The sequence below is a fragment of the Nipponia nippon genome, unplaced genomic scaffold (genome assembly GCF_047370975.1).
Source record: "Nipponia nippon isolate SJK-2023a ecotype South Korea unplaced genomic scaffold, ASM4737097v1 scaffold_7, whole genome shotgun sequence".
Taxonomy (NCBI): Eukaryota; Metazoa; Chordata; class Aves; order Pelecaniformes; family Threskiornithidae; genus Nipponia; species Nipponia nippon.
Window position 1 is genome coordinate 44,308,359 of NW_028262391.1, and position 25,435 is coordinate 44,333,793.

The following is a 25,435-nucleotide window of genomic DNA, read 5'->3' on the forward strand; positions in this document are numbered from 1 at the left end:
TGTTTATTTTTACATAAGAAATATAGATAAGAATATAAGTAAGAAAACATATGTAAGAAACCATTCTTTACCTATTGCATTTTTTGTTATCTCTAAACTGTGGGATAAAACCCAGACATTTCCTCAATCATCATGGTGTTTCTGCCTCAGTAATTTCACCTAATAAACCTTCCTCTGCACTTACCATCTCTGAACAAGAAATTGCTTTGAGCTATTAATTATACATTTTTTCTCTTTTTTTCTCCAGTTCTCTCTGTTCTATTATCTCTGTAGGGCAGCAAATAGTAGCTCAGATAAATGTGTATCTTTATCATTTAAAATGTTTTAAGATTCAGTGTTTATCATAACCATCTCTTTTGTTAAGGTATGTAATGTTACATTATTTAATGTTGGCCAGCAGACTCAGAAGGTACTGGGAAGGGAGGGTGCAGGTGGTGTGATTGCATAAGTTCTTAAGAAACTTAACTGAAAAAGTGCTCTCCACTGTTAACTTTGCCCTATGTGGGTCCTGGTACCTTGGTTTGTAATGGATATCCTCTGCGAAGTCTCATTGATGTGATTTAAAACATCTAAAGCTAATTATCAGCTCTGCCATTCACTACAGGTTGCTGCCTCTTTGCAGGGTGGTCGTTAGGGACCTTCCCTTGTGCCTCAGCTTCCCTGGTTCTCATGGTACTCTTATTAAGCTGGACTCCAGATGACAATAGTGATACAGGGGCATCTACAATTAGTAATGTCTTCAGCCTCTTCAGCCTGAGAATGCCTGTCAAAGCTGTCTGATATTTTGCTCCTAGCTGAATTTTGCCAGTATGTTTGTGCCACCCAGAATCTGTCTTAAACAACTATGTTTTAATTTTGCCTCCAGTGATGCACACTCGGGTTTATTTACTCTTCATTTACAGTGCTTCCAGTCAGTAATCTTTGCTTCTGTTCTTGTATTCAATGCGGGGTGTTTTCTCCCAACCACTGATTGCTTTTTTTTTGAATTTGAAAGTGGTATTCCAGATGTCAGCATGCAGAGGGAGGAAAGGCATCGTTATAATCAGTGGTGATAAAGATAACGTATACAGGGAGAAATTCAAGTAGAAAGGTGAAAACAAGCCAGTATCTAGAGGAATCCCTATTGTCTATTTCAGGACTGAAGTTGTGTCCTCACTGATGCCTATAATATAATTTGCATTGAATTCATTGTAGCTATAATTTCGCTATGGCTTGGGCAGTAAGTCTCTAAGGAAGGTACAAAGCTGTATGGTCAGCTTTGAATTTTCAAATTACAATACCTGAGAGGATGGGCACAAGCACACAAGGGCTGTGCTTGATGAAGAGGGTCTTGAGTCGTGATGGCTATGGCTGATTCCCTTTTAGAATTTTGCTCAAATTGTGAAGCAGCTGTAAAATGTCAGCCTTACTGTGCACTACCTGGAGAATTTCAGTCCAAAAATACAGTCCACAGTTATCCAAAACTGGTTCTAGGAATCGTAAAATTCTTTTGCTATGTCCTGACAAAACCGATAACATTTCCAGATGCGTTAGGGCTTTCTAAATTGAGATCTTAATCTAGCAATATTATGAAGATGATTTTAAAAAAAGAAAAGATTTAGTAACAGATACATTTCCTTGGATTTATCTCTTATTTAATATTGTAGCAGCCAAGACTTTTATGTCAGAGGATCCTAAAACTAAGTTATTGTTAGAATTAATCACAAAAGTTGTCATGCCTACCAAGCACCCGGAACCAATCAGTAGCATTTCAGTCTTTCTCAGGTTTAAATCTCATAAAATTCTCAGCCATCCATGCTTAATATCATACAGCCTGTTAGCACTGCTACAGCGCTGGCAGAGCAAGACAGCACTGCTGTAGCTGCATGTTACCTGTCTACCAAGGAAACCGTATCCTGGAAATGGGAACCGGTCACTTCTTTAATGTTGTATTTGTTCAGAAATACGTGCTGTATGCTCATCAGCTCTCCTGTCAAACTCTTTAGAAGCCTGTCTGTAAATTAAGTGGGTTTAGTTTTGCTTTTGCCTTTTGAGAGCTTAGTTTATAAGTGGGTCAGTTGGCCCTGGGGAAATTACAACAAAAGCAAGACACTGCAGAAGAGGCAGGGGTTGAGTGCAGGACTGACCGGGGAGGTCAGGGGCCCTTGGCTGGCGGCAGAGGGAACGCCGTGGGGGTCGAGGTGGTGCTGGGAGCTGGAGAAGTGAAAGGGCAGCAAATGAACTGAGGCCCAAGGAAATCTGCCGGGGGAACAGTGGAGAGGGAGGAAGCAGTGCAGAGTCTTAGGGCTGTAACTTTTTGTGTGTGGCTATCTACCCAGCTGCGAGATGTGTGGCAAAAGGAGAAATTAGCTCAGCAGTTGTCTTGTTTTGTATATTGTTTCATTATTATTTGCAATGGTCACTATAGAAAACATCTTAAGCAGATCGATTAGGATGTCAGGTGTATAGACTCTTCCTATCTACCAGAATTTCTTCATGCAATTTTAAGCTAGACTTTTTATCTGCTGCGTTGCTGTGGGCTCACTGGTCCAAAACTCCCAGGAAAGAGATGTTAGCACTTATGTGTATTGGATTCCTGTTCCTGTGTGTTCTCCCATCCATACAGAGTACTCCTGCCTAAGCATCTGGTGATACTACAGATTAATTCTCTGAAACTCCTTTCAAATAAAGTCCTAAAAGAACTTCTGACTGGATAGATATGGTATTCTGGAATCTCTCATTCCTTCAGGTTTTTTTTTTGTCAAAACAGGTAGTGTCCTCTTTAAAAAATAAGTCTTTGGTGCGATTTTTATTCTAGATTATAAGATGTGGTACACTCTCTCTTGTGTAAGACTTCCTGATAATGGAATTGCTGAACCCCAGCCCAAACGTAACCCCCCAAACCCACAGCATCCCAAAATATCTCTCTTAGAAAAATTCTGTCAATATATATTTTTATGCTTGTGTTGCTTTGTTTGATGTGTGCTCAGTCACAAGATTGTTCAGGGATCAACTGTAGTGAAAATAACTTGGAGCTCTATATAGCTTTTAGATCGTACATAGGGTGCAGAGCACCTCCTGTTTTCCGTAGTCTTTGTTCTGTCAACTTTTTGCCTGCCTTTATTTTTTCCAGTTATTTTACCTTCCCTAGATCCCCATGGATTACAAATTCAGATGCAGATCTAATCAGTGTTTTAGTGAGAAAATAATGAAACCAGTGTTGCTGAGCTTACAGGAGATCACTAGCCTGACACAGTCACTGTAGCGAGAGTATGAGGAGGGGTTCTTCCTGGTTTCAAAAGAGATTTCTTATAAGGAGTAGTGTTTCACCTAATTAAGAGAATATGTTTAAAAGAGTGAATGTGCTTCAAAGCATCCCACAGAGGAGTCTGCAGAGATGCATGTTGGCCATTCTTTAGTTGGATCAAAGTGGCACAGACACATTAGGCAGGTTGCTCCTTTTTATCTGGTTATTCTCTCTCAGCGCAACAGATCTGACTTTGTTAAAGCATGAGCAGCCTTTGTGGCAATGGTTGAACAGTGTCCAAAGCTGATTTGTTAGACAGCACAGAGAGAACAATGAATTATCTGCTATAAAACTGCAACAGCTGGCCTGAAAATTAAGAAATAAATGATAAATTAGATAAAATGAGATCCTCATTTTGTTATGGAGATAAGAGGCCCTTACTGCAGCAAAACTTGCTAACCCCACCAAGTAACAGAGTGAATACCACCAAGAATTGTGATGTGTGAATCACCAGTACTGTTGCTAACCAGAGACATCGACTTGTGGAAGTGGTTTATATCTTTCCATAGCATTTTACAGTTAAAAGGTCCTGTCTTTCCTTATTCCTGACAGGTTTTGTTTGGTAGACCTAAGTAGTTGCTGTGTTGTTGCCGCTATACTTGCGGTACTATCCTCATGTATGTTTTGCATTTCTGCTCGGAGTTCGAAGTGACAGGTTGAGCAGCTGAAAACAACAAATTTCGATACTCTTTTGCCCTCCTCCAAAGTTCTGTTAAAATGCTTTGTTATTTTTATTTAATCTGCTTTCTTTGGGTTTTGATTTAATGTAATGGCTTTTTGAAATCTAGAGGCTATGGGATCACGTACTTTCACTCGGACAGAAATTGAAAATGTAATAATGGTGTGAACTCCTGGATCTTATTGATTCTTCATGTGCAGGGGTGGCTCACCTTCTGAATGGCTACAGAAAGCAGCCGTCGTATGCAAGAACTATATAAGACCGTAGCTCAAAGCAACCAAAAAACTAAGCTTTAAAAATTGGCACCAGCTATGTGTCTAACTGTAGCTGTATTTTACCATTGTGGTCCATCTAGTTTTCTGCTGTTCCCCCTTTGCAGTGTTTTAATACATCTTCATTCCTTTAATACAATATTGATAACAGTATAAGCAATGTTACACAGTTTTGTTTAGCTTGGGATATATGCCTTTTTCTGCTGGATTGCTCATTTTTGTGTTTTCCCCTGTTCTTAAATGGTTTTCCAGCTTGTTGACACATCAAGTCTGAGAAGCGCACTTCAAACTGTTATAACATTCCATCTGACCTATGGAGATTATGGCTCCTGAAGTACAACAAGCACTTCACTGAGTTTCTGAAAAGACTTTTTGGGATTAATTTAGTGGTGGGGGTTTTTTTTGTTTGTTTGTTTGGTGTTTTTTTTTTGTTGAAAAGTGGGTTTATTTCTAAGCTTTTTCTTAAGGTATACTTAGCATATACATGGTATACTACAAAGTATGTAAAATTTGTCAAGAGAACTTTCCAGAAAACTCCTGATATAGAGGAAAAAAAAGCTACTGAAATATTCATCATATGTTACTTGAAATATTTTGTGAATAATGGACAGATACTGTACCAGCAGATAGTCTTTAAAATAACTTAATAAAGTAGGAACTGATAAAATTGTGTGATGTTACTTCTGGGAATAGTTGCAAGCAACAGAAATGTTGATTAGCTGGCCCTTTGCCTTTCTAGTGCTGAATTACTAAAATTATAGTGAAACTGTTGCATAAGTATGCATAATATCTAAGAATAAAAATGAGAATTATTATTTTTTTTTGTCTGTAGAAAATGCAAGTCAAACTTTTCCCACATTTTCACTGAGATTTCAGTTTCATCTTTTTTTGGATCTGTTTTATATAAGTCCTCTATGTATGTATATTTTCCTAATTTGCAGAAGAATGAAAAATATGTAATCAAAATAGGGAAGCTATCCAGGATACATGCATGCATGTGAATGCACATAGGTAAGATATTTATTAAAATGAAGATGTACGCTGCTAGCAGAAGAAAACACAAATCTAAGCTGCATCTCTGAATCTTAGAAAAGCCTGGATAGGTATTCTTTGTCTTCTCTCAGTGTTTGACATAAATCAGACTATAAGGAACTGAAGTTTGCCACCTTTTAAATTTTTTTTTTCCTTTAAGAAAGAGTAATCATCTTAAATTCAAAGGCAATTTCCCATCCCTTAACTTTTAAAACTGCATTTTAGTATTGATTTTTGTTTTATTTTGTTTTATAGACTTTAACAAACCTGGGAATACCAGCTGTTACAGATCTTGCCCTACAGGATTAGCTATAAGGGTTTGGTGTCATTCTTTCATTTTGTTTTTGAAACTGCACAACATTATGTACATAAAAAATGACATGGGAATAGTATTGGCAGAAGCAGAGGGCTTTTTTTGGGCAACAGTCATGATGTACAGTGGAAAATGAGCTGTAGCAGGTAAGAAGTTTGTGTCCAATTTCAAGACAAATGCCTTGATGAAATGTTATGTGGATGGCTCCCTGAGCCTGCTGTGGTTTAGCCTAAATATGCCAATTGGAATCTTGTAGATTTTCTGGGCTGGAGGTGGTCATGCTAAAAATACGGATCTTGGAGAAATCAGATGTCTGTATCTTAAATCATGTACTTAATTCCGTGTTTATTTTCCTAAATTGCATAGTTCCTACTTGCGAGAATGGAATTACTATTTTTGTATTTTGACAGTTATAGTTAATAGTGTTCTAAAATTTGTTTCTTACCACGAGGCTGTTTGTTTAGGGAAAACTGAAACTTCTGATTCCATATTCTGCTAAATTGATTGTGTTTGTTTAATATATATATATATATGTTGCATATCTGGTATGTACTATACAGTTGTCTAAAATAATTGATATGAGTTTTTTTGGTCTTGCAAGATTTGTCAGAGGACTTGATTTAGTTATACTTCTGTTTATTATCCATAAATGTCTTTCCTATAATAATCTGGAATATTTTAATTTGGTTGTAAAAATAAAATAATGAAATATTTATTTCCTTGGATCCAAGCCTTTGGTTTTGCACTTGAAATGTTAAAGGAACTGTAAAATTGCTAATTTGCATCCCCAGGAAATATGGAACACCTGTTTTTTGGTAAAAGGTCTGTAGTCCTTTACTGAAATTGAGAAAGTAGTTTCACAAGACGTGTACTATAGGACTGATCACAGCTAGGAGGCCTAGGTCAGGTTTAATTTTAAAACAGAGTTAATCCTGATCTTGAATACTATATGAAGAGGATTATGGGAAATTTTTCAACACAGATTTCCCTTTATGAGTGTAGTTTTCAAGTTTAAAACTTGGACTTATTCTGTCACTCAGTCACTTTGGAACATAAGCTATGGTTTTTTTGTGCCTATCACACGGTAGGTACAAATCAAGATGCAGAATTGTACTTTTGTGGATACAAAATATTGCCACAAAAATATTTGGACCTTTTCCCAAAACTACTCCAGAAGACAAATCAGAATAAGAGTATATTTCTTCTGAATATTGAACCTAGAAATACAAACGAGGAGTAATGTGAATGATTAATATGGGAGAAGTGATCCAGCCTTTGGCAGTGTTGAATGCTCTATCCTGACTTTTGCGCTTATGAATGTGGGTTAAAGATAATGCTGCTAAGAAAACAAACCCGTTTGTTCTGCTCTTTTCATAGTGCAACCATCTGCTTGAAGCAAGTCAAGAATTGGGAAGAACTGCATTTGCCTGCCTTACGTAATAGAGAGGGCACAGGCTTTGGGACTCTATCTGTGGCCAGCGCCCTTTGTGTAGCAGCCCTGGTTTAACCTAAGAAGAAAAGCAGTATGTATTTATTTATTTATTTATTTATTTATTTTTAGTGTGCCTGAAGGAGTTAGGTGCTCAGTTTCCTCTGCCTTTCGCTTGCTTGGCTTGGTAACTGAAAAACTACCTGACACAAGCAGACCAATTTAGTATGGCAAATTAAAATCCCACTGGGGGTGCCAATATAAGTTTACACAAAATAAACAGAGAATGCTTTCTGAAATGCTGAGAAAAGGTGTAACAAACTTCAGCCACTCGAGTTCTAGTAAAGTAGCAAAGTATGGCCATAGTGCAGATTTGTTTGGGTTGCACATATCCTAAAATAGTCTCTTATTATCACAATGCCTTCTGTGTCATCACTTCTGTATAAATAATACAATTTTTCATCCACACCTAGGGAAATAAGTGTTTTGCTTGTGCACTGCCAACATTGTGTCCTCCAGTACCTCCTCATTTCACGCTACCATGCGTAGAAAGTAAATTACAGCAAGGAAAGGGGGCAGCTTGGTATCCTGTGCTATAATTTGGCAATGGGCTTTTGTGTATGTGTAGACAGCTGCTGTTTATTCCTATCATGCATATTGCAGTGTTCTCAATTTTCCTCCCACACGAAGTTGTATTCTTGTATTCAGTTGAAAGGGCACTTAAAAAGCAGTATGTCGCTTCACCCATGATTGTAGTCAACGTAACAAAGATTGTATACTTTCTAGACCTGCAGTATAGCATCAAATACATTTTTAATTTAGGTTAGTAAGTACTAAGGCCAGAAGGGTGCAGAAAATATATTATGTCCTTTTACATTATTTACTCCCTACGTTATTGATGCATTGAGCCCAGCTGGATATTTGGATATGACTTTGCATCTCTGTCTGGGGAGGGGAGAAATCACATCTTGAAGTCTTCTAATCATCTCTCTTGGTAGTTTGCTCCACTGGTTGCTTGCCCTTACTCTTCAAATCCGTGCTTTAATCCACTTTGATTATTGTTTGGATTCACTGTCCTGTTTGCTTACTCTTTCCTCATTAGAATGCTTTCCTATTGCCCATCATTTTATTCCTGGAAAAGGAGCCTCTCTACTGTTTTACTGTGCAGCACATCTCTCTGCAGAGCGATTTGTGAAAGTCTGGGAAACAGTATTGACATGTCAGTGGGATGCTCCTCCCGTACTAATTACTCTGTCGTTTGTCCCTCCCTCCTTCTTTTCTGTGTTTAATTAGCTCAGATGCAGCCCTGCGCTGGCATGGCTGTGCAGTTCCTTTAGAGAGTTGAGCTGGAGCTAGACTGGGTTAATGGCGCGGTGCTGTATTGCACAGTGACGACACCGCGTCACTCTCTCTTTTGATGAGTTCAACAGTCTGAACTTGTTAAGTGTAAATGTAAGGCTCTGTTTTCCAGCACTCAAGTAATATTCCACCATAATGGATCTAGTCATTCTAGACTTTCAAAAATGTGCTCAAAGGAGGTTTTAAACGTCTGAGGTTTTACAAACCTTAAAAATCTGGGTAGCTTGGCAGAAAGGGAAGTGATGTTAGTAGGCTCCAATCTACTACCCTTGGTATTCTGTAGCATTATTTCCAGAAAAATGTTGTATTACTCAATCTGTATTATTGATAGCTTGGATGGGGTTAACACCAAGTGATAGTCTTAATTTACAAGTTTACCACTTAATTGCAAAAGTTTGGGCAGTAGGTGAATGTTATTAGCATTATACATTTTGCTGCATGGCACAAGTGACTTTTTTATGCTAGAAACGGTTTAGGAAATAATTCTATGTAGTTGAACCTTGACAACTTTGTTGCAGTGACTTCCTTACTTTTTCCATTTACTGTCTTTCTAAAGTTTTCGTAACATGTGGTGTTTTCTCAAAGTACAGTTTTTATTTTCTAAACCTTTTATCATCTTAGATGCTTTTCTCTGAACTCCCTCTGATCTGTCCATCTCCTAAGCATGCTGCTCCAAAACATACGCGCTCTGACTGAGATCTAATGGGACTTGGATAATCGTGCTTATTTTACATACTTAGTGCCGTGACCTAAATAGCATTCACTTTTTATGTGACAGTGTTTTATTGTTAACTTGCATTCGGTGTATTATCTGGTATGACATACAGCTCTGTCTCTGTGATGCTCCTGTATAGAGTCTATTCACAGGGAAAATCCTAATGGCCTTGTTCAATTTAAACTTGTCGCATCTTCAAGCAAGTCAGTTGATCTCAGCGGGAGTTGCCAGATTAAGACTGAACAAAGACCTCAGGATTTGGTTCCCTATTGGTACATTTGTTTGTTCTTTTGAGCTGAAACTATTTGTCATTTGTTTCTATTGAATCATAGTACAAATTGATTTAATTATTTTAGTCCCTCAAGGTCTTTGACATCTTGCATACTGTTTAGGTGAGGTGTAATAGACTGCAGTTCTCTTTTCCCTCTATTTCCTCATACCTCATAATAAGGTTGCTGTATTTGTATTATAAATGCAAATTTGGATATTTTGAAGAGTCTACTTAGTAGCCAAGCTCAGTTTCTTTATCATTAAAACTTGCTGGAAAAACAGCTTTTTCAAGGGGATGGGAACAAACCTTCCAAAGAAAACAAATAAACAAACAAACAAAATGCCTGTATCACACAGATGTATTTCTGAGGGGAAGAAAAAAAAACAAAAAAACCAAACAAAAACCCAAACCAATTTGTTTTCTTAAAGACTTGTTATGTTTGCATGTTTAGAAACAAAGGTATTAAGTGAAAGAGGTAAGTGTTGAAAAAGAATTCTTTTGTGCTTCTGTTTTTGAATAAGATGGCATATATAATTATGTCATATAGAACCCCTTTCCCCTCCATATTTACATGAAACCTGCAAATATTGGAAGCAATTGTATTTCATAGAATACATATCTGCATTGGTGAATCATATTTTGAGCTGATATTTAAATCAATCGCAAAATACTGTATCTTGCAAAATCAATGTGTTGAAGATATTGAATCTGTATCTTTAAGAAGTAAAATTAACTGTTTGATTTGATTCCTATGCAATTTTTCTTTTTTTCCTTTTTTTTTTCTTTTTTAAATAAATTGGGGGGAGGGGCAGGGTGAAGGCATCTCTTGAGAATTTGTAGGTGCAATGAGCAGCTTTGTCTCTTTCCAGTGTAGCTAATCAGCTGTTCAAATAGGCTGTGGGAGGAATAACTGGGGGGAGGGGGAATGAAATGTGTAACTGTACCTTCCGTATTGAAACACTCTCTTTGGCTGTATATACTCATAGAACGGTTACCTAACAAGTGGTTTATTACTACCCTAAAAACAACTTGATTACTTACACGATATTTATCCCACATCAGTGAGTTTGAGAGCCACAGTGTGTGTTTGCATGCTTAGATATCCACCCTAAAGCTAGGTGCAGAATTTGTGGCTGGAGGAAAGGGTGAATGCCTAAGATGACTTTGAAATGGGACTGATCCTCAGCTGTCCTATCAGCTGTTGGGGCCAGTAACAGCAAGAGTTATGTAGTGGCATCCTTGAAATGCATCTTTCAATAGCAACGCTTTTATTATCCGATGGGTTTTCACTGGCTTTCTTATGTGTTCTAAAGTATTCAGATGCCAAAAATAATTTAAAAAAACAAAACAAACTGAAAAAAAAACCTTTCAAAAGCTGTGGATAGTTTAGCTCAGTTGGTACTGCCTTCTTTAACTCCAAGCGTATGTATCTAATTATGAAGATCTGGGAAAGGCTGAAATAATTGGTCAAAGAAAGATACATTGAGCTGTGGGATTAAAGACATACAGGTGTGGAAGACTGACCTATTTGAAGAAGAGCTATGCAGGTCTAGTGCTGTGACTATTGTCTGAGTATCTCCCATTATAGCAGTTCCTGTGGTGGAATATGAGTACGTAAAAACATCAAGAATTTTATCAAGTTGTCTGCTGTGGATGCATATGAATATGAAAGAAAAAATGCTGACAATTTGTAGCTTCTTCTGAAGTGTTCTTTGTTACTGTCCCTTTTTGTCCCTTTCTACCATTCATAATTAAAAGGGGAAAAAAAAAGGGGGGGGGAGGGGGAAGAAGGGGAAAAAAAAAAGGAAGAAATCTTTCAAAGACCTTTGGCTCTAATTAGATTTTCATTAAGGTTTTATAAAATCTATTACACAAAGCCTCATAAGGAATGGGAACACAATTCATGGAGATGATTAACAAATTGGCTTAATGAACTTATCTTGAACTTCTCAGACCCACTGTGGAGTTCTCACTACCCTGAAGTGTTAGAAACACACACATCCAGTATGACAGTTCAGAACAGTATAAGAAATAAAAATGAGATCAGATGGTCTCAGCCTTGTTCGTACTTTTTTGAGAGTGCACATCAACAAGCCATACTGAACTGTCACTAATTTGACAGCTGTAGCAGTGAAAAGCCCCATAAAGCCAGAATAAGACACTGGGATTTGTGCCAGCTGAAGGCAGTTTTACCTTGAAAAGACTGACTCTGGGTTGTGTGATTGAACAAGGAGCCTAACGTGGCTAAGCTCTTATCTTTCATTTGCATAGGAACTGAAGAGAAAGCAGCTGCTTGGTCCTATTTTGCTATTTGTTTGCACTAGTGTAAGTACCAGTATTGTCATACTAGACTAATCTGCACAAGGTCTGCCAGCAGAGAACCAAATCAAGAACAGAACCGCCAAAACAGAAGTATTTTCCAAAATTACAAAGATTATGTTGGAGAGGTGAATTAAGAAATGGCTTTAATTTTCACAGTTGTGGGATGCTCAGATTACAGTCTTTAAAACTTTAAGACTACTGTATGATTAATGCAGCTGATATACATATGGCAGCTCAAAGCATTTAAAAGAATAATAATTCTTGATGTTAAGTAGATATGGATGGGAAAAAAATCACCTAAACTCAGTTTTTGTTCAAGGTGATGTGTTTTGTTTCTGACTGTTGTGGGATGTTTAGGTTTGAGTATCACAGTGTGAAGTCTAAAACCAAACTTTCATCCAGGAATTTGGACCTGGGTCATCATGACAAACACCTGTCAAAGTTACATTCTTCAAGAAATATTATTGAAATATAGTAATTCCAGACAGGATTACTAGATCTTTATGAGCTTGTGGTGTAGGAAGTGATTAGAGCATAGCTACACTTTTTTTGGCATTCCTTAGCTTGCATGTCATTTAATCTCAAGGTTGCAGTTATGTCTTTCTATTTTACTTTTGTCCGTTGTAAAATGGAATCTTGCCCTGTTCGTTAAAGGGACCCTGCAAGAGGAGTGGTCTCCTGTCCTGTTTATCTGAATGGTGGAGGTTACTGCAGCATCCTGCCAGCAAGCCTTCTAGCCTCTCCCAAAGGGTTAGAGTCTGTCGTGTCTAAGTGTGCTTTGCCTTGGTGTATGACGGGTAGGTGTGATGCCTTGCAGTGTGACTGGCTAAGATTAAGTTCCCCTGGCTCAGCAGCAAGTAGGGCCAAGCAGGGGTACAGCTTAAAGCCTAGGGGGACCAGTAACTCCTGATGGAAGTTCTGGCTTCAGCAGCTGTGCCCTTGTTCTCCCTTCTGTGTTCTCATGCTGGCGCTTCCCCTGTTAATAATGGATTTTCTACTGTTGTATGTTAAGCCAAATCAGGGAGGTGACTGACTGATAAGGTTTTGCTGATGAGTTGTTTTTCTGCCGAATCATTTCCCTAACCTGGATCTCTGCGTGGCTGTGCTCTTTACACCAGCACAACCCCAGCGCAGCAAGGGAAACAGGAGTGTGTGGTGGAGGAGCGACTGGGCCCTGGCAGCTATCTGGTAGCACTGCTATTGAATGTTCAATTACACTCGGCTATTTTCAGCCTGAGAATTAAAATTCAGCTATTTTCCCTTACTGGGAGGGAGTAAACACTATAAACCCCCTTCTTGGCTCTGTTTAACTCCTAATTCAGCTTGCTGTATGGGATGTCGGCTGTGTCCTTTTCCCATCCATCTGTGCAAGAGCGCGAGTAGCAGCTCCCTCGCCGTTCCCCAAACTGTCATCTGTGAAAGGGAATTCAGTGGAGTAAAGCAGCTCCCTGTGTAACCGTATGTCCCCACACGAGCTTGCAGAACAGGAATCGCAGTTTGTCCTTATTGTTGTCTCTTGCCAAGCTCAAAGCATCTCCTTTTCAGTCGTTGAAGAGGGTTTTGAATGCTTCTAAGAAGCAGGAGTTCTGGAAACCAAAACATGAAATAAGGCTTCTGCCTCCTGAATGGTAGCAGCGAGATGGGCGGTCTGCCCTTTTAATTGCCCGTCTCTGAGCCGGTGTACTGGATCAATGTCTGTCACTTGTCAACACGGTATGTTCCAGCTTCTTTTGGGGATTTTGCTCCGGAGTACTCGTCTCAAAATGAATCTGATACATGGAGCTATGCGATCTGTTCACTTTTCCCAGCATTTGTCTGCAGAATACAGTAGCATTCAAATAATGTAGAGTCTTGCCTTCCATCGGTTTTGTAGAAGATAGCTTGAATATAGGTATTTTGCAAACTCTAAATACATCTTAGGAAAATTCTTTTATCTTCATAATATCAAGGTCAAAAAACTGCTTTGCATCCTTATGGGCTTTTTAAAAGTTAGGTCTCAAATGCCAAAAAGTAGAAAAAAACCTAGGGTGCCCTTGTGACCTTTAGTTGCTTCCTTGTGCACATATGTTATAGTAGCTATTTTAGAATTATTTTAATTGCAGAATAACAATCTTAGATTCAAATTTTGCACTTCAGAAAGGTTAAGAAATTGCACCTGAGGGCACGCAACTACGTCACGCTGGGACTTTCTTAAATGTGACTCTGCTGGAAGCAAATGTGCCTTCCTGTTAAAAGGATAATTTGTTAGTCAAATAAACTGGGATTGTCCTCCTAGTGCTGTCCACGTTTGGTCTTGCCATAAACTTCAATGTATACGAAGAAATGTCCCTTAAGATTGTGTTCATTTTACTTTTAATTTTATATTAAAGTTTTCTGAAGTTCATTATTTATTAAGGGAAAGGGTGAGGCTTAATTACTGGAATAAGGAATAATGCAGCGCTGTAGCTGTGTATTGTCCTGGAGGTTACATTTCTGCTGCAGAAAGTGCTAGAACACCAGTATGGGCACACAGGTGAGGGTGCAGCCTGATTCAGCTAACAGCAGGGCCAGGTAGCTCTTAAAATGGCAGTACAAAAGTAGCCTTCTTCCCATAAGGAATTACACCTCTTATTTCTGAGGATCAATCAAAAAATTTGGTAAAATGCAGAGCATTCTTTTAATTTGCCTGAAAAATGTAAAGATTTGAATCAACTTCAGTGAATGCTGGGAAATGTGGCAATTTTGAATGTAGGCTAAATCTTTCACACTCTGTGTATGCAAAGAATGTTACTAAAACTGGAGTAAAAAGACTATGGCCTCTTGTTTCCACTGCAATCAACCTCAAAGTCCCTAATGAATTCTGTCAGACAAGGATTTGGCCAGTATTTTCTCATCTGCAGAGAAAGATATACCAGGACTGGATTTATAAAATCCAAATGATATATTTACTGATGAGCTTTTAGTTTTGACAGGAGGACACAAAAAAATATCATTTAGTACTTGTAGCTTTTTGACATTGCATCCCTTGACACAGTGGGTACTTATACTTGTAGATTATAATTCCAGACATCAGGGAACAGATGTTTCTTTGGGGGAAAAAATAAAATTGTGACAGCAGATGCAGTCAGGTATATAAATGAATACAAAAAATATTGCAGGTTTGTCTTTTGGGTGGTTTGCTGGTTTTCTTTTTTTGGGGGGGGGGAGGGGGATGCTTTGAGATGATGTGTATTTGTATTTTACATAATCACAATGGAAAAAAGCCTGTATTTGTAATTTTGTTATACATTTTGATCTTTTGTCACCAAATTATTTTTTAACAATAAACAGATCTTTGAAACTATTCTCAGAGGAAATATATGTGAAATTATATTACCTAATTGGTGCCTTTTACTTGGAAGGACTTACTAACTAAAAACAAAGCAAGTTGGGACAGCTCTTGTATTCGCTATTGTGATTTTTAAGCAGGCCAGTTGAATGATCTATCTTAGATTTATTTTTCCACAACTCTATCTCATTACTCTTATACATGACATTAAATGACTAATGTATTTTCTCATTTTTTTCAACATCTACAATGTCTGTGAACTGCATTATTTTTGGGGATGTGTGTCCTGCGTAATTTATTGAATCCCTCTCAGTACGTTGGTTTCTTACTTCATTCATAGATAGCAGTAAAATTCAAGTTATTGAATATTAGTAGATAGAGTAAGTCACTCCACTACAAGAAAGTTAGTTTTGCTAGTGGAAATACTGTATGTCAATTTAACATGTTTATTGCACAGGCTACGTAGTAAATGCTTTCCTCTTAATTCTACTCATAACTTCACTTTCACATGAGCAGCAATTGGGGATGTACTGGCACTATGAGGCTCTGGAAACCATTCCATTTCCAACATGCAGCCTAAGCTCTGAGCAGCATTAGATGACGTGGAACTTAAAATGCTATCAGTCATCTTGAGCCCTATGAAACACAGTGCTTCCATTGTACCTGCTACTGATCTAAGGCAATGGTAGCCACAAGGGAATTTTTTTTTTTTTTTTAAATCTGTTGAATTTGGGTTTTCATCCTAATGGCATAAGCTATTAACATCTCTTCAATTTTATAAAAGAGAGCAAAAGAGTGCCTTTTCTTGGTTTTCTTATAAAGATAGATTAATCTCTGACATTTTGGCTGTGGTGTCATGAGGTTCTTAACTTGTCAAGCAGTAACCAAATACATCCATTTGCCTATTATTCCCTCCCTCAATTTTGTATTCTCCACTTATGAAAACCACTTTGATTAATGTATCTACAGTTTCCAGGACTCTTTATAGAGCTAGCACTGGTTCAGTATACTTCTTTGGCAGCTCTTGTTGGCAAGATTTGTATGACTTGCATGCTAAAAAAAAAAAAAAGAAAAAGGGAGGGCCATCTGACTTTGGGTTCATAAACGTAACTGTCAAAACTCTCATCAACTTCAGCGTTGCAACATCAGTCATCAGAGTTTACATCCAAGAAATTTCTGATATTTAGATACTTCCTTTCAATAGAGAGTTGTCACCAGTGTCTTTTATCTGAAATTCCATTCTAGGTTGTCCTGTTCTCAAGAGAAGAAACAAAAGGAGGACAGTGCTTGTGCCCCCTCAGGGAATTAACATGCCCCCCCACCACTGCTCTGTGACAAGTACAAATTGCAGACAGGGCTGGGGCTGCTGCTCTGTCTGTTGGAGATGTCTAAACTATGGGTTTTTGTTGTTTTCAGGAAGTGGTTTTATGCAGCTGTCAGATTGTACTTCAAAGGATTTTTTCTAAACTTACTTCCGAAAACTGAACTGCCCCAATATGCTGCTTTGCTGGCTGTAGGAAGAACTACGAGTTTTCCTCCAAAGAGTCCGCAGTGCATATGTGGCACCATTGTGTCCTGCTGGGCCATGGGATGGGCAGATACGGGCTGCTCCTGGCCAGGGTTGCTAATAGTGTATTGTGAGAAGGAAGACATAAGCAAAACAGAAGAGAAAATAACTTCAGCTCCTTAACTTAGAAACATTATTTTACATGCAAATTTTAAAATGGCATTTGCTTTGGGACCCTACTAACAAAAAATGGTATATTTTTCTAAAAGCAATTCAAATTACTTCATTTCAGAGTTGCGAAGTAAGAGCGTATTTCTGAGTGATTTACATACTGCACCCTCACAGTGAATATACATCGTATTTGAAGGTAAAGTGAATAATTTGTAGCTCTAAACAGAGGCAGAGTTTAATTTTTAAAGCTTCTTCATGTTTTTTTAAACCCTTTTTTCAGGGAAGCTTATTCAATACATGAGGAAAGGATGACAGGAGCACTGAAAACAGCTTTTCTAATTACGTTTCTGACTTCAAAATTCTTATTTCAATAAAAATATGTTAGACAATGACCACCAAGAGTGGACTGAGGAATGTCAGTGTCTAAACTTGTCGTGTGTTCAGTCACCTACACCAGGGATCTCCCCCTACCTGACCCTGGCACCCTGCCACCCCCCACCCTCCGGTGATTTTTTTCAGCCTTTTTGAAGAGTTTCAAATCCAGCATCATCAGAAAATGCCAGCTGAGCAGCTCATGTACTTCAGGTACTGGTGAAGTAAGATCATGTTTTAGAGAGACTGGTCTGAATTAAAAGTCAGTTCTTACAGTCTAACGAAACTAATGTCCACAAATTTCTTTATGTACAAATGGCAATAACGTTTCTTTCTATTGATATAAAACAGGGATAGGTTAAAATGTGAAATAGGCTCTGCTTGCTAATGTTTATTGCCTTATTGGTTAGACGTGGTTGGGAGTATGTATGCGTGTATGGAGCATTTCCCATTGTTGCATCTAGTTGAGAGAATAAAGTCCTCGCTATAGAAAGCAGTGTCTCTGCTGTAAGCTTGGAAAAAGTGTTCTGTTTCTGTGAAAGCTGACTTCGGTATATTCAGGTATTCTGTAGAGCAATGAGTTAGAGCAGGGTGGGCTGTCCTTACCGAGTGTGTCCTGTCTAGGACAGGTTGTGATTTAAGATCAGATACGCAAAAGAAGCACGTATGCAGCAGGATTCTGTGAGTGCACGTCCCTTTTGGCAAATGCACATTATGTAATTTATTATTCTTTTTCATGTCCATCATATTTCAAGTTCATTCTGGGGAATTAAATGACAGTTGAAAAGGATCCACTCTTGAGAAGTTTGAGGAGCAGTCTGTAAAAGCTCTGAAGAGGCAAGAAGTCATTCTGAAGTGAGAGGTGCCCCTGTGACTCTTTCAAGTGAGGTACCATTGCACTTATCTTAACTCACTGAAGGATAGGATGCATTCAACACTGTTAGAAAAATTGTTTCATTTAGATCTGTCTCTACTCGAAGTAGAGCTGTGCTTGACTGATCTTCTGCTGTGTATGGCAAACGATAGGTGTAGCTCTGGAGTGATGCATCGCTAGTGGCTCAGGGTGAAGGAATCATCCTTGCCTATGGCTGAGGTTACACTTGCTGTGCGGCTGCATGCTCCTGCAGAGGAGGTTAAGGCTGTGGTTTAGCAGTGGATAGGTTTGCGCTCTGGCTTTTCTGCTTGCAGCCAAGTGTGTGGAAGCAGGAGCCCGACTTGTTTGTCTTATAAATCCTGCCTGTATTGAGATGCTGAAGGCTCCAGGGTCCTGGTGCCTGACAGGACTTGGCAGTTCAAGTCCTTTCTCTTTCATTTTCATCTTCCAGGTAGTGCAATGTGGTGTTTGGGGGTGAGGGAGGATATTTTTATGAGGGTGGTTTTTTTCTTTGTTTTGAAAGGTAATTTCATACACTTAGTTCAGACATGTACAAACTGAAATTTGAGAGGTGTGGAAGTCATATTTCAATATAGCAAAGGCGGGAATGTTTGTGCCAGAGATCTGAAAAACTCTTGAGTTGGCTTTACCATTGAAATGCCTTTGCTGTGTGGAATCGTGCTCTTAGTTAAACTTCAATACTCTCTTTTGGAGAACTGGAAATAAAGCTAGCTGTTTTGATTAAAAAGGAATATAAAAATTAATGAAAATTAATGGTGTCAGGAGTTTTTGGATACCCAGATTCTAGTTTTCATTAATCTTAAAACCACACCCTCCCCTCATGCGTTTCTGTGATCAACTGCAGATGCCCTCTATCACTTGTGAAAATGCAGTGTTATGTGTCTGGTTCTTGTCAGTTATGGTGTTTGCCTGGGCTGTGCTGGTAGCTGACCAGGAATGTGACTACCTGTAGTAATCCCCAGGGACTCTGCTCTAAAAATAATCCTCAGCAGCCTAAGGAACAGCTGGATCCAATTACTACTGTTTTCTGGGGTAATAATCAAATTAAGTTTCTTATAAGCTTCTGGGACTTCTAAAAATTCTAATGTTTTGAATGTATCTACTGTTTGTTTCGGAGCACCACAGGGTACCTCTCTTTCAGGGTTAAATCATAAGACTTGCACATGCAGGAGAAGCCTTTGTCTGGACTTCTCCTGCTTGTTTCAGATGGCTTGAGTTAGATTCATTGATTTTAGTTTTGTTCCTGGCTGTCTTCTTGCAGAAATGAACTAAAATTTTAGAATAAGATATTTCAGAGAAAAATATATTTGGCTCCATAGATAGATATCTCTATTTTGCTATATGCAGATACATTTGTTGTGGTGGTGGTGATTTTTCTGTTGTTGTTCTCTGTGTGTTTTGTTCTGTGTGGGTTTTTTTGTGTTTGTTTTTTTTTTTTTTTTTGTAAGGATTTCATTCGCTGGAAGGCTGGGAGAGAATACCTCAAAGCCTGAGATCCTGCTTTGCAATATCCCTTGACTATCTCTGAAACAGCTCCTGCTATTATCTCTGTCTCTCCGGTATCTGTTTAATGTCCGCTTGATTTGACTTCCTAGCCTCGTTGAAGCAGTAACTTTAGTTTGGAGACACAGAGCAGCAGCTCTAGTTCTAGTAAACCAATCTTTTCTTGTAATTGTTCATTTGTATTTGGGAAGCTTCTGTGATAGAGCTGTTGTAATGTCTGTATGCTTGTTTTAAAAATATTTTTAAAAACTAATTAATTACTTGTGTAAGAAATTAAAATAATTCAATACGGCTGTTTACGTGGGATTTGCTCACTAACTAGGTCTCAAATGGCATTTCTGCAGTTGCTACATACTGATCTCCTATTTGCTATATGCAGACTTTTCCCTATCAGTGAGGAATGTAAAAGACATGATGAAGGTACCTTCTCTCCAGTCCTGTTTGTTCTTTATTTCCTTGAAAACAGGGGTAGTGGTTGCCTACTAATTTCGTGTGTTAGACTTCTTTTCAAAAGAAATGTCAGTATTTGTTATTCTGATAAATAACTAGATGTTGCTCATGATATTTCAAAAAAATATGAAAGAACTAATTAAAATTAGTGGACTTACATTTGCTAAAACCCAGAGTTTTCTAATGGTGAATCAAGCCTCAGCAATATAACTACCATTGGCCAACTAGCCATGCAGTTGATTTCTAAGATTGTGGTAATTATTGTGTCCGCTTAATAACAAAAATAGTCAACTAAGTTTTAACACTTCCTTCAGTTGTCTCTTTCCCTAAAACAGAAAACTAATTATAAGAATATTCTCATGTTTTAATTGTGACTATGGATGACTGATGGAAAACATGTAATTAACTGATGCAAAAGTTGACATAAGACAGTTGACACCAATTTTTTATACATCATTATATGAAGACATGTAGTGAAGCAATTAGTCCTTCATTAGTTCTAAGTTATTTCAAAAGCTTTGAAATACTTGTATATTTAATTTTTAATCATCAAGGAAACGTATCTTCTAATGGTGTTAACTTCAGGGACTTAAATGAAATGCACTCCCATGAGACCCATTTCAATAAGATAAACGGCCTCCACAGCTGCTGGGCCACAGAAGCTTTCATGAGCTTTCGGGGCTCAGCAGTGATGCAGGCTCTTCAAGATTTTTACTCATTTTTCCACTTTTTCATGACTGCAGAGTGCTATCTTAGAAATGCTGTGCTACTGCAGACATTGGAGAGGAGCTGCTATCGACGTTCATCCTGATTGCTGTTATATGGTCGCCTTCTCTAACACTTTCAGCTTTTTAGTCACTGAGGCCAAAAGCCGCAAGCTAGGCTTACATGTTAATATGTGTTTGACTCTGACTGCTTTGACATTCAGTGTTAAAAATAGTACTGAAATATAACCTGGGTGAGGATAGGCAGCTGTTTAGCTATGGGACAAGAAGTTTTGTTCAGATTTCCTTTGTGGTTTTTTTTTGTCTCCAATTTGTTTTTCTCTTCACTAAGCTGGCTTTCATAAAGTTTAATGTCTTCCCATCTTTTTGAAGATTTTTTTTTTTTTGAAGGAATTCCTGAAAAGATTATCTTGTTTGGCTTTCATTGGCACTTTGTCACCTTCTTTCCTCTTAAGGTCCTTATAAAATCTCACCCTGGTTAGGCTGGAAGCAATAAAGCAGAATAGATGTGCATTCCTGTGTGTCTTGTAGAGGATCCTGGTTCTGTGCAAAGTCTTTATTAAAAAAACCCTTATAACCTATATGTATGTTGTGAAATTATGGATACCATATATAAAAGAGCAAAACTGTGGGAAACCAAGTTGTCAAATACAACCACGCAGTAAAAGAAACCTGTTGTATAAAAGCTGGAGAACTCAGGGAAAACTGCTTTACAAATGATGTTTTGGCATAGTGAGGATTTACTAAGTGTTCATGAATTTTAACAGATTTCTGATTAAGTAATGAAAACCTGTCCCAGACAAAGGCCAGTTTTGTTGATCTGAACATGCGTGGAGTCTGCACATCGACACAGAATAGCCTTTTTTGTGTATTACAAAAATCTTTTTCAATCCACTACAAGTATTAAAGCTGTGTTAGGTCATCAGCTAACATAAATTTAAGTAGCCTGACTTCAGTAGGGAAAGATTACAGAACACCTGGACCTTTGAAACAGACATAATATGTTTCTATTTGTTTACTTGAGTAATAATAGTTACTTAGTAATAAATTTTGACTTGCCTTTTAAGTTATGCTGAAATTCAGCTTTCATTATTGTTTACTTAATGCTGCCAGGAGAAGAGTTTAATTTCTAGCATGGTGTTTCAAAGTGCACCTTTTCCTACCGTTTTTCCTAAAATGCATTTTTTCATATGCTGAAACGAACAGTATCACATTATATTCTTGCCTCTTGGTGGCAGTTAGTTATTGGTGTCACTAGGATCACTGTGCAATAAAGATTTTTATACTGCAGCATTCAGGTATTCAGAGGTAGACTCCGAGAAGATGCTTTTGCTAGGGATGTTTGTTCAACTTCTTTTGTTAGACATAAAACTTTAGTGTGAAAGTAGTTGTACTCAACACACGTGAACAGCACTAGCTAATTATTTTTCCTGGCACATTTGCACCTTTAAGACACCCACTCACTACACTCAGTTGGTGGAAGGGGAATGAGGAGAAAAAGGAATCTTATCGGTCACTTTTAAGCTGCATGAGACTTCCTTCCTGCACGTAATTTTCTAGTCTGAGACAGATGGCACATTTTGAGATACACAGGGAGGAGTAGAGGTGGAGGACATTCACAGGTGATTGTAGGCTCAAAGGAAGAGACTGTTATTAGGCTTTTTAGTTTCTAAATGCTTTCTATTCCCTTCTAAAAAGTGTTAAAACAGATTTAGGAGCAGTTATCTGGTATTGGGTGGTTAGACAGCTTATTTGATCTTGAATGACAAATAGTAGTGCAGACAAGTAGAACTCATGTGAAAATGGGTTAGCAAGAAAACAGGCCTTAAGGAGCACTATATATTAAAAAAAATAAAAGACCAGCTTCACTTATTTACAATTTCAAGTCTCCAGGAGTTCAGTGTACTCAGCCCTGCTCAGGACCAGATCCTATTTGCATGCAAGAGACCAAATTTTCAGTCTGAAGGCTCATGTCTGTCTTACAGGATAAGCTGCTGGATGTGAAACACACTGCTACGGCAGCCCTCAACAAGCTTTTCCCTCTGCATGAAGGTTAAATGAGAATTCTTTGGGCGGAAAATGATCTTTTTCTTTTAATTTTATTTTTGTTTTTTCTCCTCCTGTTCTCCTGGCCATCTGCATCCTCCGACAAGATGTTTACTTCAGGCTGTTTGAGCTAAGGTGAGGGAAAATGCACCATGAACCACTTAGAACAGATTGATGAGGCAGAGGAAAGCAGACTTCAACAGGGATGGCACTCTTGCTCTTTTTCCAGGGAAAAGTAGGTGAAGATGTTTATTAGTTTCCAGAGGATCCTTACTTATTATGCTATGAAAAAATGAGTGATGCTGGTGAGTCTTGTGTATTTATTGTATTATTTGTCATATCTCAGTTTATTCAACCAAGCAGTTGAAGTATAAACCAGAAAACTCAAGTTGAAGATGCACTGACAGCAGTTCAAGGAGCAAACACTGGACTGATGGCAGGAGGACTGGTCTGTATGGTCTCTGCTTTTGGGACTGGTTGCTAAAGTCCAGGCTCTGGAGCGTGAACACAGTCTTTTAGCTTATCACCTGGTGATATGTTAGTGAAGAACAGGGTTCATGTGCGAGCAACATGGCGTGAATAAAAGCAGAGCTGCATCAGCCAGCAGCAAAAATGTCAGAGTGGATCCGCTTGGTAACAGGTTTTTTTTGCAGTATGCAAATTTCTAAAACTTGTTCCCACGCTTGAACCAGTTGATAGAGATGAGATAAATAATTTTGGAAATATGACGATCAGGGCCTATGATTTTTAATTTATCAAATCGGTGGAAAAAAGGAAGAACATTGGATCTTTTACCCTTGTATGACATACAAGGTTACCGATGACACAGCATTATTTTCCTCTTTATGCTGATAACTTAGAAGTTGAAAATGTTGAGTGTTGTATTTCACAAGGTGTATTAAGCATTACAGGCTTGATGCTATGGAAATGGAAAAATGTCAGTCATGGTGGTATTAGAACAGGAAACAAGAATGATAAGTAACAAACTCAGTACTTAACACCAAATCCTGAAGGTTGTTCCATTTTTAGTGTTTCTCTTATCCTGAATATTCAATTAAACTTATTCTTTAAAATGAGAAATAAAACAGTGGTAGCTGTCTTTACACTCCAGTCTTCATCACTGTCCTAGGTAATGTGATTGCATAGTGTTAAAGATGAGTGATTTGGAGTGTGCAATACTATTCAGTAGTAATGATTTTTTATTTTGATCCTTTATATTAAATTTCTGGGTTGTGTTGGGAAGGGTCCGCTGGATATTGAAGTTTTTTGATTTGTAGCACTGACTGACATTTGATAAATACAGAATAGAGTTCACCTTAGCCGTGCTGATACACATCTGGAATAATGTTCAGTGTGAGAGAGTTGTGCAGGATTATTTGATGGGCTTTTTATAGTTCGCAAGGGGGTGGCATCCATAGTCCTCTCCCAGGCAATATTTAAGCAGAAACCTCAGTAATACTGTGGACTGCTGAATGGAGTCTTTAGTTTGACTCTCTTTAAAAAAAAAAAAAAATCTTAATTTCTGATAATTTTGTTTTGATTATATATAATGGTTATTTCAAAAGTTGTATAATTTTTTTTTTAATTCTCTGCTCTGTAACAGTAATGTTATTACTGGCCATACTGGGGTGTATTAATACTTGTAACAGACTATTTGGTGGATCATTTTTTAATAAAAATGGAAATTCCTCTCCATTGGAGATCAGGTATTTTCCTTTTCTTCCTCCTTCAAATGCCGTATGATATAATTTGTAGCTAGACTTCTGTACTTTGCTCTTCAAACAGAGCGGTAGAAGGGAATTCTTCACTTGCAGTGGCAAGAACACTTGCTTTTGCTGGATTGAAGAATTAATTGGAGGCTCTGTTAATGGTCCTTTATTGGTAATGATCAATAGACTCTGGCAGAACTGAATATGAAGCCCATTTTATTGAACTCTTCTCTAAGTGCATCCTGTGTTCATTTTAGCTTGGCATTTATAAAAACACCTGGGAATAAATTAAGTTATTCCCTGTGATGATTGAAACTCAAATTTACCAGAAATTTAAGGTAGAATTGTAGAATCTTTTTCCTTGATGTTGAGAAACGGAAACTACTGAAATGCCTTGGGTTCTAAGCAAGAGAAATATAAGTAGACCACAAAGTTTTCAAAGAACTACTGAAATAGATTAAAGTTAGACTCGTAAGTAAATCATCCTTCCACCTTTGTGCCCTTTTAGAATGGATCTTTTCTTCCAGTCCAGTTATTTTGGTCCACTAGATCTGTGTAGTTTTCTCTTTTGCCTTTCCTGAGAGGCTTCCATGAGTGACAGTTTCTGCTTCTGCTACAGGCAGAAGGCCACTTGCTGTTTCTGTCCCATGTTATCATTGCCCTGCCCTGCTGATAGTCTTTGATTGTCCTCAGAAAGAATAATGGGTCATTCCCTAAGAAAATTCAAGCTAATTGAATATACAGAAGTTAGGATGTATGTAAAATAAGATGTTTCCCCTTTGATGCACCAATCTCAAGCTTTTAAGATGAGAGAGCATATATACAAAGTATACAAATCAATAATGCAGGTGGCACCCATTGTATTTGTAGCATGTATGTATAATATAAATCATTCATTGGTTTGTACACCATCAAAATTGTGTTCCTTATTTTTTGAGGATTGAAGATTGAATCAGACATTTTTAATGCACTTCGTGTCCTACTGAAATTGAGTCCGTTCTGCTAGGAGAACCTACAATTATCTATTTATCTTGGTTTGTTGTTGGCTTTGCCACCTTGACACAGCTATGGT

The 25,435-nt window shown here is 38.0% G+C and overlaps 1 long non-coding RNA gene across 1 annotated transcript in view; it reads left to right on the top strand.

Annotated features, from left to right (window-relative positions):
- Positions 1–25,435, top strand: part of LOC148051050 (uncharacterized) — a 124,609-nt gene that overhangs the window by 35,540 nt on the left and 63,634 nt on the right. The window contains exon 2 of the long non-coding RNA XR_015700464.1: positions 6,960–7,105. This is a non-coding gene — a long non-coding RNA (uncharacterized LOC148051050). The remainder of the gene's footprint in view (positions 1–6,959; positions 7,106–25,435) is intronic.